Here is a 14053-nt window from a genome sequence, read left to right as displayed (position 1 = left end):
GTTGTATGTAATGTATGATGTGTGTGATAATGGCATTAGCTGTACTTAATATAACAAGTAAGTCACTGAAACATATGCTATAGCTTGCAAGGGGATACGGTCACTCGGTCGACCCTAAAAAGGTCAACATGCAATAGGTCAAACGCTGAAGGCCGATATGGCTAAGGTCGACACCTGAAATAGGTCGACATTACTAAGGTCGACTTGGTCGGTAGGCTGACACAAGCACAACCCTTGTGGAAAAAAAATCTGCGTCTGGCTGAGAAAGAAGCTGTCAGATAGGGGCCGGAGTTGACGTGACACGTAACGTGGCCAATCCCGGGATCGGCAGGATAGCCGAGATTTCAATCCCGGGATTGTAGTTTCCAATCCTGGGATGTCGGGATTAGATTGGGCTGCGCACGCCGATCCCAGGATCCCAGGAGGACAATCCCGGGATTGAGCATTTTCAATCCCGAAACCCGGGATTGGAAAAAAATGCCCCGAGATTGGCCTCTCTAGTCGCAGATCTTCCACGAAAACACCCGGGCACAGCGGCGTTATCCCTGACATGGGCGGTTACCACCGCCAAACTCCGGCTTCACAGGCAGGGTTTTAGCCTTGCGCATGCGCGCTGTGATCCATACGCATATGCAGGCTATAGTCTAATCGCCTGGCCATGCGTTCGGGTCTGAATAACCGGGTATGGATCATTAGGTAATTACCAGCATTATGGTCGACATTCAAGAAGGTCGACATGCATTTATGTCGACATGAGTTAAGGTCGACATAAGAAGGTCAATATGACTTTAGGTCCACAGGGTCATTAGGTCCACATGGGTAAGGTCGACAGGGTCATTAGGTCCACATAAGTAAGGTTGACATTGAAAAAGTCAAAATGTTTTTTTTTTTTTCGGAATGTCAACACAGTCAACATAAACACTTAAACGTAGCACCGCGTCACCCTCACACTATGGGCCTTATTTTGGTTCATTCTTTCTGACAAAATCCTTCTTAGATGGACAAAACCATGTGCACTGCAGGGGGGCAGATGTAAAATGTGCAGAGAGTATTAGATTTGGGTGAGTTATTTTGTTTCTGTGCAGGGAAAATACTGACTGCTTTATTTTTACACTGCAATATAGATCTCACTTTGAAGTAAAACCCCACCCAAATCTAATTATCTCTGCACATGTTACATCTGCCCCCCTGCAGTGCACATGGTTTTGCCCATCTAAGAAGGATTTTGTCAGAAAGAATGAACCAAAATAAGGCCCATAGCTCGCTGTGCTCATTGCGCTTTGGGCACCATTTTATTCTCCCACCACGCCCTAGTGGATGGTAGGGCATGAAATACCACATGTCGGCACATGTTGTGTTGACATGGACACCAAAACGTAGCACCGCGTCCCAGTCAAAAGGTCGACATGGGGTTTTCCACTGTTTTTTGACACGACGTGTGCCGATAGGTGGTATTTCATGCCCTACCATCCAATAGGGCATGGTGGGAGAATAAAATAGTGTGCCCCAAGCATAACGAGCGCATGTGGTGCACTTAAAACTGTGTCCATGTTGACTGTGTCGACATTCGGGTAAAAAAAAAAACAGAGAAAAACCCCATGTTGACCTTTTTACCATCGACCTAACCCATGTCGACCTAGACACCTGTCGACCTTGTCCCATGTCGACCGAGACACATGTCGACTTTGTGCCATGTCAACCTAGACACCTGTCGACCATCCATTATGTCGACCCAACGGTGTTGACCTAATGACTGAGGATAGATACTGGGGGTGTACCTGCGCACTGAGTGGCTGTTAATTGGACTAGCTACAAAGCACTCAAGCAGCTCATACACGTCCCGATGCGGGCGTGCGTTGTGGGCTGCAATAGCAGTGATCACATTGCAATGCATTGCATGCGTTGTGCATGCAATGCGATGCAATTTGATGAAACCTAAGTACAAAAAGTATGTGCAAGCACATACTTTTTGTACTGTGCGATGAGGTGAGCGGGAGCGCGCACCTCAAAGCACACATCGGCGTGTATGGGCAGCTTTAGATGGACAAAACCATGTGCACTGCAGGTGAGGCAGGTGTTACTTGTGCAGAGATAATTAGATTTGGGTGGGGTTTTACTTCAAAGTGAGATCTATATTGCAGTGTAAAAATAAAGCAGCCAGTATTTACCCTGCACAGAAACAAAATGACTCACCCAAATCTAATTCTCTCTGCACATGTGTTGTGCATGCAATGCGATGCAATTTGATGAAACCTAAGTACAAAAAGTATGTGCAAGCACATACTTTTTGTACTGTGCGGGAGCCCGCGCCTCAAAGCATACATCGTCTCAGCACGCTTAGCAGCGTGTATGGGCAGCTTTAGTATGGTCTGACTCAAACCGTACATTGACCTAATGACAATGATCCCATTCCGCCTATGCTGCAAACTCAAATTAACAGTTTTACATATCACCCTCTCTACAGGTTGCAATAACAATTGGTGTGCCTTTGTCTCATTGCCCATCGCTGTGAATGTGTTGGCACCATTGATAATATACTTATAATCAGGGCTATTTTTCAGCAGGCTCCAGCAGGATTTGAGGCCCTTATTCTAGTTCACTCTTTCTGACAAAATCCTTCTTAGATGGACAAAACCATGTGCACTGCAGGGGGGCAGATTTAAAATGTGCAGAGAGAATAAGATTTAGGTGAGTCATTTTGTTTCTGTGCAGGGTAAATACTGGCTGCTTTATTTTTACACTGCAATATAGTTCTCACTTTGAAGTAAAACCCCACCCAAATCTAATTATCTCTGCACAAGTAACACCTGCCTCACCTGCAGTGCACATGGTTTTGTCCATCTAAAGCTGCCCATACACGCTGCTAAGCATGCTGAGCCGATGTGTGCTTTGAGGTGCGCGCTCCCGCGCACCTCATCGCACAGTACAAAAAGTATGTGCATGCACATACTTTTTGTACTTAGGTTTCATCAAATTGCATCGCATTGCATGCACAACGCATGCACATGCAATGCAATGCAATGTGATCCCTGCTATTGCAGCCCACAACGCACGCCCGCATCGGGACGTGTATGGGCTGCTTAAGAAAGATTTTGTAAGAAAGAGTGAACTAGAATAAGGCCCTCAGTTCCTGCTGGAGCCTTCTGAAAAATAGCCCTGCTTATAATCATTACCAGCATGCAGATATTTTATCTAGTCTCACACCCTTGTCCCTCCTTGAGTCATCTGTGCCAGATGGCCGTGGGGTCAGGATAATTGAGCTAGACCTGGCAACTGCTATCAAATTTATTGTACCGCAGTAGGTTCCGGGTTTGTCAGAGCAGAATAAAGAGGACATTTACCCCAGACCGTTCACTTTAATGAGGGTAATTATGCAGATTGTATTTGAGTGTTTGCAAACTTGGCCAAAATCGTCTGACTGGTGGTAATTGTGTGATCTAGGCTCTGAGACTCAACATCGTTTTTGATCGATTTAAATCGATTTTAAATTGACCAACCTTTTTTAAATTTACCCCAAGTCTTTGTAAATCTCCTAAGGCAATAGGAGGCTACTACAGGGACAGATGGCAGGTTTGGTATGTACTATGTAAGCCAAGGCAGTGGCGTAAGTTGGTCCCAGTTGCCCGGAGGCAAGATAAATTATTGGTGCCCCCCCTTTTGGCTAAGATCAAGTGTAGTATCTGTTCTTATCAGTGGGTATGGACTGGCCTCTGGCAGAGAATAGAGAAAGGCTGGACTGAGTAGCTGCTCTGATGGGCTGAGGGTGGGGGACCCCTCTTTTTTGCCTGGGAGTGGTGAAAAGTCTGGTTGAGTACCTTCACCTCTGCCTTTGGTAGGAGGTGTTGTTTCCGTAAATCCACTGGTAAGAGGGGGGAGAAACACTGGGCCTAGTAGTTTGTCTCTCTTGACTGGGGTTCGTAGCCCCCGAAGGATGAGACAGCGAAAGGATCAGTCTAGTATCCATTCCCAAGGAGCGGAGAAAGGCTGGGACTGAATAGATGGCTCCTGTTCCAGAGGTTCGTAGCCTCTGATGGGGAGACCGCAAAAGGCCCAGCTTAGTACCTTAACCTTGGGATCGGAGAAACACTGAGACTGAGTAGATTGCTCTTCCGAGGGGGTCGCAGCCCCTAAGGGAGTCAGTCGAAAAGCCCAGTGGAGTACCCATTCCCATGCCAGGGGCTGGAAAGTGCCCTACGATGGGAGCAGAGAAACACTTGGTCGGACGCTGATCGGTCGACTGCCTAGGGCCCGAGGCTGCACTGTGCCCCCGGGGAAACTCGGGGGTGCTGAACCTGCACGGGTGATCCCAAAAATCACCTTGCACAAGCACTTGCACTGCGCACTTCCCCTTAGGTTAGGCTGCACGTCCTTACCTCATCCTTTTGGATGGGGTAGGACAATTTTTTCACACCCCCACCCCGGCCTTCTGGCTGGGGTCCTCTTTATTATTTATTTATTTTCCTCTCTTCACGTTCGTGCACTTTTACACGTTTTCTGTTTTCTGTAGTGTGTCCCTTTTTTTTGGGTAGTGTGGTCGACCCTTACGGGCCTTCCATTTCCCCAACGTGCCAAAGCTCTCCCCTTTTGGGGAGAGCTGCGGTCCCCCCCAGGACGACCCTGAGCCGCAAGGTGGAGGGAAGTCCACTGAGGGTCTCTCCAAACCTTCGGGTTCGGAGGACCCACCGTCCTAACCCTTCCGGTGGTTGAGGAAAGAGGGTCTCTAAGCTTCGGCGAAGAGGACCCACAGTTCCCTATTTTCCCCTCTTCGGCCTTATGGTTGAGAGGGGTTAGGGGAAAAACGGGGCCCGTCTCCTTCGGGAGATAAGCCCATTCGATCGCACGGCCCCCTTTGCACGTGTTTAGGCACAGCACTGGTGGTAGGGAGCACACCTCGGGCTCCTGAGTTTCTTCAAACTCATTGGTGCCCCCCCCACACACACACAACGTTAATCAAAATATATATAGTCTGTTATGAAATATACATTATACAGTAGGAGCAAGTTTCATCTTTGCTCCTTTGCCCTTGGCTAGCCATGGCTAGCCATGGCTATTCTATTGTTCTCAGCTGCAATACGTATTGTATTGCAGCTGAGAACAATAGAATAGCCATGGCTAGCCATGGCCAAAGGAGCAAAGATGAAACTTGCTCCTACTGTATACTGTATATACTGTATATACAGAGAGAGAGAGAGAGAGACATATATATATTTTAGATCTCAGCCACAGAAGCGATTTTGATAGCTTTCAATTAATGGATTTAAACTGGCAGAGGTGAAGAGGTGCCCCCTTGAGAGCAAGAGCCTGGCGGCAGATGACTCCATTGCCTCCCAGAGTTCTGCCTCTGAGCCAAGGTGTACGAGGATGGCAGCTATACCTGTTGATGTTGATAATTCAGTTAGCTGTTCTGCATATGGATTATCAAACATTAAATGCATCTGTAATGTGTTTGTGGGTGTCCTTCTGCAGAGGATTCCTGGCTTGTGGATCTCTTGTTATTGGGAAGGGGGTTCCCCTGCTGTAATTATTTGAGAACACTGTAATACTGTAATGGTTTATGTCACTATGGGCCTTATTCTAGTTCACTCTTTCTGACAAAATCCTTCTTAGATCAGGGCCGAAACTAGGGTTTCCGGCGCCCGGGGCAAGGCAGTCATTTGGTGCCCCCCCTTTCTGAAAGCATACCTCCCAACTTTTGAAGCTTCGTAGCCGGGATGCTGCTGCGCGCCTCCGGCGCGTCAACATTTTCGGGGGGCGTGGCCTAATTTGGGGGCGTGGCCTATACTCGCTGCTCTTCCGCGAGGACACGCCCCCATTTTGCCGCTTTGGCGGCATGACCCAGAGGCTCTGTGAGCCTCTAGCCATGCCCCCAGCCCCCTGGCTGCGGGAATAGACGCTGTGCGCATGCGCACAGCGTTTATTCCCCGCTGCTTAGCAGCTGACAGGGGGGGACTCCCAACAGCCCCCCCACACCGCGGGACACTGCCGCCCGCGGGTGGGACAGCGGGACAGGCCCTGATAATCGAGACTGTCCCGATAAAATCGGGACTGTTGGGAGAAGGGGGACGGGGGGATCGGACCAAATGACGCCTTGTCCCTGGCGCCGGAGACCCCCCCCCCCTCCCCGCACAGTCCTCTCACCGCCACGGCTGCTGCCGTTCTCCTCCTCATCCCATGCTGCTGCTGTCACCAGTGACCCGCCGTCCGACTCAGCCATGTGCGTCCTGCTGTGAATGGCCGGGCTGGGTCACGTGGGGCGGCGGCGGACAGCTGGGTGTGGCTGACCGCGGTCTGTGCAGCTGCCTGCTCTCCGGGCTTCCTCGCTCAGCCTCCTCTCCTCCTTTCACGCCGCAGCATGTGAGGCAAGAATGGTGTAGCCGCTGTAGCGGCATCTTACTTTGACTCCGTCTGTCTCCTACTAGCGCTGCGGCGGGAAGCGCTGATGACTTCAAAAAGACTTGCCGGACGCTGATTGGCTGAATTCAGCCAATCAGCGTCCGGCAAGTCTTTTCAAAGTCATCAGCGCTTCCTGCAGCCGCGCTAGTAGGAGACGGACGGAGTCAAAGTAAGATGCCGCTATAGCGTCTACACCTGTCACCGGACCTCCGCTGGCTGTCCCCGGACCTCACAGCGCCCGCCACCTCCAGTGCCCGGTGCGCGTGACCCCCCAGCCCCCCCCTAGTTACGGCCCTGCTTAGATGGACAAAACCATGTGCACTGCAGGGGGGCAGATGTAAAATGTCCACAGAGAATTAGATTTGGGTGAGTTATTTTGTTTCTGTGCAGGGTAAATACTGGCTGCTTTATTTTTACAATGCAATATAGTTCTCACTTTGAAGTAAAACCCCACCCTAATCTAATTATCTCCGCACAAGTAACACCTGCCCCACCTGCAGTGCACATGGTTTTGTCCATCTAAGAAGGAATTTGCCTCTAAGCGTGAACTAGAAAAAGGCCATATGTGTTGTTGTGAGTACATTTGTGTGGAGTCATTGTGAGTCTACACAGACGGGTTTAGTATGTGAAGAAAAAAGTGGAGAATCCAGTATATCCCGGCATGCAATGTGTATATACATTTCAAAGATCGGTACTTGTGTATTATCAGGGCGCCCACTAAGAAAATAGCTTATTGCCCTATTCAGCATAGTGAGATCGCATCGCCTGCAATGGTACTAGTTCATTTTCACTGCACTCCTGGCCGCGAATTGCATCGCACGCAAATTACATGCAATTTTATCGCGTTTGATGCGATTTAGCACACCCCCACTATTACTTTACATGTAGTCCGCGTGCGCTCGCCACACTTTATAAAATCAACTCCACGCCAACTTGGATAGTGGGGGTATGAAAAGGTCAGGAGGACGCGTTCCACGTCCCCTCGCCACGCTTCGGGGTGACGTTAATAGTGGGGGTGTGCTAAATCGCATTGCATTGCATCGCACTTGATAAAATTGCATGTGATTTGCGTGCTATATGATCCACGCCCAGGGGTGCTGTAAAACTTAACAAGTACCATCGCATCGCATGCGAATGCATGCGAGGCGATCTCTACGCCGGCGTACGTAGGCAAATTGGGCGCCGTGATAATACACAAGTATCCAAAGATCTTATAATAAGTTAGCACTGCTGTCCGATGATCTTGCCATATACACAGATGGGAGTGGTAAGTAATTCAGGGTTGCCGAATTTTAAATGCTCCTCTCCAGGAGAAGCCCGGAGAGGAGACTTTCCTAACCCGATCGGGGGCGGGGCTTGACTGTGACGTCATTAAGCCCCACCCCCATTACGGGAAATAGAAGAAATGACTGATCTCCATGGAGGGGACGGGGCTAAAATGACATGATTGTGCCATTTTGGCTCCACCCCCTCCTCTGAGACCCGCGGATTGCGGCATTTCAAAGGGCCCCCCCAGATTCCGGGAGGGTTGCCCACCCTTCCGGGGGGCCGGGAGGGGGACCCGATTTTCAGGAGACTCCCGGGAATTCCGGGAGGGTCGGCAACCCTGAAGTAATTATTTCTACAATGAGTCAGCGCGCATGGTTGTAAGCCCCGGCGCTTCTGATCGTGTTGGTGCACACAATTTACAAGGACAACACTTTTACTAGCCATTTTTTGCTTGTAAGTGCTCTGATATTTCCCCTTGCATGAAAAGCCTGCCAATACGCACTTGTAGTACATTTAAATGCTACAGAATTCTTATGGAGGGTACACGTTTCCACTGATTGTGGTCACATGTAGAGGCTGGTTCTATCTGGTCATTGGAGGCAGCTGGTTCCGGTGCTGGATCTCCGCTGCCTTTGTCCCTGCTGCCGGCCAGTTCCAGCATCTGTACAATGGGTACTTGTGAGTTATCTGGACGCCCGATTTTTTGATTGTATGCCTTAAGTTAAGGCATACAATCAGATGCGATGCGATGCGATATCGCATCGCATCGCATCGCATGCGACCATCGGATGCGATGACCCGATTTTTCCATAGGAATCAATGTTAAAATGATTCCTATGGAAAAAGGGGTCCTTTTCATACCCCTACTATCCAAGTGGGCATGGAGTTGGATATAAACCTGTGGCGAGCGTAGCGAGCCACCGAGCCCGAAGCGTGGCGAGCGAAGCGAGCCCCGCGAGGGGACGGTATTCCGTGTCCCCTCGCGGGGCTCGCTACGCTCGCCACGCTTCGGGCTCGGTGGCTCGCTACGCTCGCCACAGGTTTATATCCAACTCCATGCCCACTTGGATAGTAGGGGTATGAAAAGGACCCCTTTTTCCCATTGAATTCCATGTTAAAATGGACTCAGTCCATTTTAACATTGATTCCTATGGAAAAATCGGGTCATCGCATCGCATCGCATCGCATCGCATCCGATGGTCGCATGCGATGCGATGCGATGTGCCCGATCCGACCCGATTTTGAAATCGGGCGTCCGGATAACTCACATGTACCGTACAATGTAACTGACAGGCGCCAGGGCTGTCGGTTGTGCAGTATCTGAAACAGCATACCTCCCAACTTTCCCTGTGCTGGTAGCGGGACCCCTTGTGCGCTGAAAGTGCGCATCCTATTTTGGAGGGGCACGGCCTAGCGATATGGGGCTTGGCCTATTTTCATGAGGCCACACCCCTGTTTTCACCACTGTGGGGGCATGGCTAGTGGCTCTCTGAGCTGCTGGCTATGTCCCCAAATGCTCAGGCTGCAGAATAGACGCTGTGCCCATGCGCACAGCGTCTATTCTACAGGCTATGCAGGTGACAGGGGGACTCCCGACTGCCCCCACCACCACCGCCGCCGCAGGACACTGCTGGCCGCGGGAGGGACGCAGGAACGTCCCAAAAACCCGGGACAGACCCGCGAATAGCGGGACAGTTGGGAGGTATGGACAGGGCCGCCAAGAAAAATCCTGGGCCTTTGGAACAACAACTTTGTGGGGCCCCCACGGACAGTGCTCCCCGCACACTCTGCGGACCTTGTTACAGACACAAAGCAACCAGCCATCCACCTTCCACCTTGCAACGCAGTGACCTGGACATGGGTGGGGAATCAGGTCTGGGATTGCTGGGCTGGAGACGTGGCACTGGCACCTGTTGCTGCTGGTGGCAGCTGGGATGGGAATGTGGGGAGTGGGGCGGGCTGGATTCTGCAGAGTGGGTGGTACTCCTGAGGGAGGTGGCCTCTCTATGACTCAGCTCCTACTGGAATCCAGGGACTACCTACCCTAAGTATCCTCTTGTCGCTGAGCCACGGTAAGCTCCCAAGTCACGTGGCTGGCTCTCAGCAGATTCTGTAGTCGGAGAGAGGAAGGACCTCTGGGATGCTGCTGCCCCCACGTTCACCCACATCCGCACTCCCAATGCCGCTGATGAAAAGCTGACTCTGGCGCACTCAGACCCACCAAAAAAAAAAATGTGTGTCCAGACCGGGGCCCCCCTGACAGGCCCGGGCTTGGGTAAATTGTACCTGCTCCCCCTCCCTCTCGGCACCCCTGGGTATGGAAACAGTACTGTGCATGTGCACAGGCCTGGCTTCTATGGGCTGCATTGGCTGCAGCCCATAGAAGCCAGCTAGGGTTGCACGTTAGGACAGGGAATGACTTCCTACAGTAAGCCAGCTCTCTGTGCTTCGCAGCCTGGACTGATAGTCCTAGAGGAAGGGAACATCTCTCAATGGGAATGCTTGTAGTGTCTGTGATTGACAGGTAGGATGTCCAATAGGAAGTCACTGCCAGTCACAGTAAAGCCAGTGAGGTCAACCTTACCCACTGTCTACATTTTACCTATTAACCTTTTGACCTTATGCATGTCGACCATCTGACCATCAACCTAATGACTGCATACTCACACACCGTAGATCTTTTATACCACACCCCACTGACTGATATCAGTGCGCATAGAGTGTCTCATATATTAATTGCTGGGGTGAGGCATTAGATATCACAATACCTGATGTCCTATCACAGTTTAAAGTCTAAAGGGCCAGATGTATCAAGCTTCAAAAATTGATAAAGCAGGGTTGCCTACCCTCCCGGAATGGCCGGGAGGGTCCCGGAAATCGGGTCCCCCTCCCGGTCCCCCGGAAAGGGATGCAATCCTCCCGCATATCCCCCCAGCTCCTGCGATGTGTCCCTCGGCGGGGGGGTCCGCAGGTAAAATGCCGCGATCGCAGCATTTTAGCCCCGCAGTGCAATGATTGAAATACCGGCATTGCACGGCGGGGGGCGGGGCTAAAATGCTGTGACGCTGTAGACATGCCCCCAACAGGGCATCATCTGTGTGGCCACGCCCCCGGACCGCCTCTTTTTCCAGTCCTGGAAATGGCCCCGCCCCCCTGCCTGACAGAGCTGGCTGCCCTCTCCCGGAGAGGGCAGCTCAAAAGTCGGCAACTATGTGATAAAGTAATGATAAACAGCCAGCCAATCAGCTCCTACCTGTCATATTTCAAACCCAGCCTGAAACAGGAGCTAATTGGCTGGCTGTTTATCACTCTCCCTTTTCTCACTTTTTGAAGGTTGATACAATGATACATCAACCGAAGACAAAGAATTTATTTAGCACCATTTTAGTAAACACATATACATCACATAGAACAGGGGTTTCAAACACAAGGCCCGCGGGCCAAATCCGGCCCGCCAGACCTCTTCATGTGGCCCGCGCAGCCGCCGCCAGCCTTCACCTTTTATTCTGTATTTTTTTTTTTTAAACAAGAAAGCCGCCTCTTCAGCGCATGCGCGGCAGCCTACAAGCCAGAGAACGTCTGCCCTCTAGCGCAGTGCCGCCGGTCGTCAACCCCTCCTCCGCTCCCACCTGCTGTATAGGAGCCAGAGAGAGGAAAGAGCAGGTCCGTCGTGGTGAATGGTACTGCTGCTGCTGTGCGCTCCAGGTCACTTACTGCTGAGTGTGCACTGCACAGTGACAGGGAGCACGCTGCCCCCCACTCCTGGATAGATAGTGCGAGGGGCGCTACTCACAGGAGGGAGGAGAAATGCGCCTGTGTGAGAGCGCAGCTGTGTCCTTGGTGGTGGAGCAGCTCAGACTGGAGTGGACGCATCAGAGCAGGTAAGTGTCAAACTCTCTGCCTATGTGTGTGTGTGTGCACTGGCATCATTAATTGCTGTGTCCCATGATAATAAGCAGGACATATGCCCTAAGACTGAGTGCTGCCCCCCTGTGCTGGCAGCGTGTGCCCTAATGCACTGCAGTTCCAGTGGCAAACGCAGGATTTTCAGAAGGGGGTTTCCAGAGGGGCGGAGCAAAGCACGGAGATGGACACTTAGGTGACCCAGTATATGCCGGGTCAGTTAAAGTATTATAGATAGACCAAATGTATATAAATAATAATAATAATAATAATAATAATAATAAATATATATATTTACACACACACACACACACACATATATACATATACACACATACATACATACATACATATACACACATACATACATACATATATATATATATATATATATTATATATATATATATATATACAAGAATTTGTAGATAACCGCACACTTTTGGTTTGTTCAAGGTTTTGTAGGTGCTGGAGCATACACAATGATATATTCCACAGAATCCAACCCAGTCACGGTATAGGACGCAAGAACCAGCACACCACCATTTAGAATGCAAAAAAAACTTTTTAGTTCATCTTCAGAGCCTTAAAGCATCATGACAATTTCATAAAGCATAGGGTACTTATCGATATCCTAGAGGGGCTGGATGATGACAACAGCTTAACCCTCGTGGCCCTTATCGCCCGACAGCTGTTTCGGAGGTCCTCCTCCTTCCTCAAGGGCTTAAGGTCTACTAACACATGTCTAAGGCTATATAGGGAACAGGGCGCCCGCCAAAATCAACCTGCATAAGCATCTCACCTGTGTACGGCTACTCCGATTCCCGCTCTGCTGCGCTCCATCTGCGTTCCAAAATGCGGAAGTATCGCGGGGATCCGGCCCGGAACTAGGGCCGTGACCCGCATACCTCACTTCCGCTGTACGCACTATACTCTTAGACCGCCTCCATAGCATCGCGTCTCCGGGTGTCTTGGCAACCGCCGGTCAAGGCAGAAAACCCCGCCTGCCCGGCGTCGCTAGACTGCAGTTACTGCTGTCATTCACCCAGTCTGTGGACGGGTCACGCCCACCGCTGTCAGTGTAACAGTTTCACTGTTCTCCCCGGTTTTTAAAAAAAATTTTTTACTTGTCATATGTGATACCTGCTGTTACTCTCCCAGCAGATGGTCGAGTTACGTCCACTGCCGTTGGTTACCAGCGTCTCACTGTCATTCTAAATACTATTAGGAAAAGGAAGCATGATTTTGCGCGCAGGGGATCATAACACCATTGCAAATATTAATTCTTATGTGCCAGTACACGGCGGAGTAAGCCCATGCAGAATGCCGCCTGACAGGCACCCACATTCCCCCATCCACCTCCAACATGAATCAATCAATGCATAGTAATCGACAGTGTACCATTACATCCTTATATATGTCATTCTGCACAATTTCTATCACCATATTAAACATTATATATCATACAGTATTATTGCATTCTATTTAATCAGCAGCCCCTGATAATCAATAAAGATTCAAATTCATCTTTACACAGATCCAAAAAGTACACTAAACAATCACAAAAACTGTTCAACAAAGATCAGAAAAAATTGTGAAAAATTATAAAAAAATATAAAAAAATAAAGAGCATAACCACATAACATTTTCTCAAAGGGAATCCCGGTGGTCAACAATGGGTTCATCACAACAGTCCCCATTATTTTCCTTCTCACAAGAACACGTTTAAATTAAGTTCCTCATTAAGTCCTGAGGGAAAAAGGGAGTTCAATTCATAGATGTACTCACTCTCTTTCTTCAAAAGCATAAGATGCCTGTCACCGCCCCTTTTAAGGGGTTTAATGCAATCTAATGGCATAAACTTGAAATCTCGAATGTTGTGACCGGCGTCGAAGAAATGTCTTGCGACGGGTGGTGTGCTGGTGTCCCTCACAGTCATTGCTTTTTTAATTGACGAACGGTGCATGCCCACACGTTCCTTTACCATGCGGATCGTCTTACCGACGTAGATTTTCTGACAGGGGCATAGAATGGCATATACAACGTATTTGCTTTCACATGTTAATCTATGCTTGATGGTGTATTTTTTATTTGTGCCTGGATGTATAAAACACTCGCCCGTCATCATATGTGTGCAATTGACACACTTTCCACACTTAAAGGCTCCATTTTTTGTTGCCAGCCAATTTGTCTTTTGATTCCTGATGCTGATATCTGACGATGTTACACAGTCCTTCAGGTTATTACTGCGCTTGTATGCAAACATCGGTTTTTCCTGGCAGAATTTGCCAATTATTGGATCGGTTTCCAGAATGTACCAGTTTTTATTGATCACTTCTCTTAATTTAGGTGATGAAATAGAGAATGTGGTCGGGAAGATAAGGCGCTCTTGTTTTTTTATCCTACTCGGTGCATGCAATAATACAGTTCTATCGAGGCTCTCACACCGCCTAATCGATTCCTCAATCTCTCCTTTATTGTATCCACGT

General features: G+C 49.5%; 1 protein-coding gene across 4 annotated transcripts in view; it reads left to right on the top strand.

Annotated features, from left to right (window-relative positions):
- LOC146036113 (calpain-1 catalytic subunit-like) overlaps positions 1–14053 on the top strand; it is a 100000-nt gene that overhangs the window by 21629 nt on the left and 64318 nt on the right. The gene's annotated exons all lie outside the window — the stretch shown is intronic.

This window comes from Crinia signifera, chromosome 9, assembly GCF_055691185.1.
Source record: "Crinia signifera chromosome 9, ASM5569118v1, whole genome shotgun sequence".
In the NCBI taxonomy this organism is placed as follows: Eukaryota; Metazoa; Chordata; class Amphibia; order Anura; family Myobatrachidae; genus Crinia; species Crinia signifera.
The sequence above is the reverse complement of the archived record's forward strand: the minus strand, read 5'-3'. Positions and strand labels throughout refer to the sequence as shown.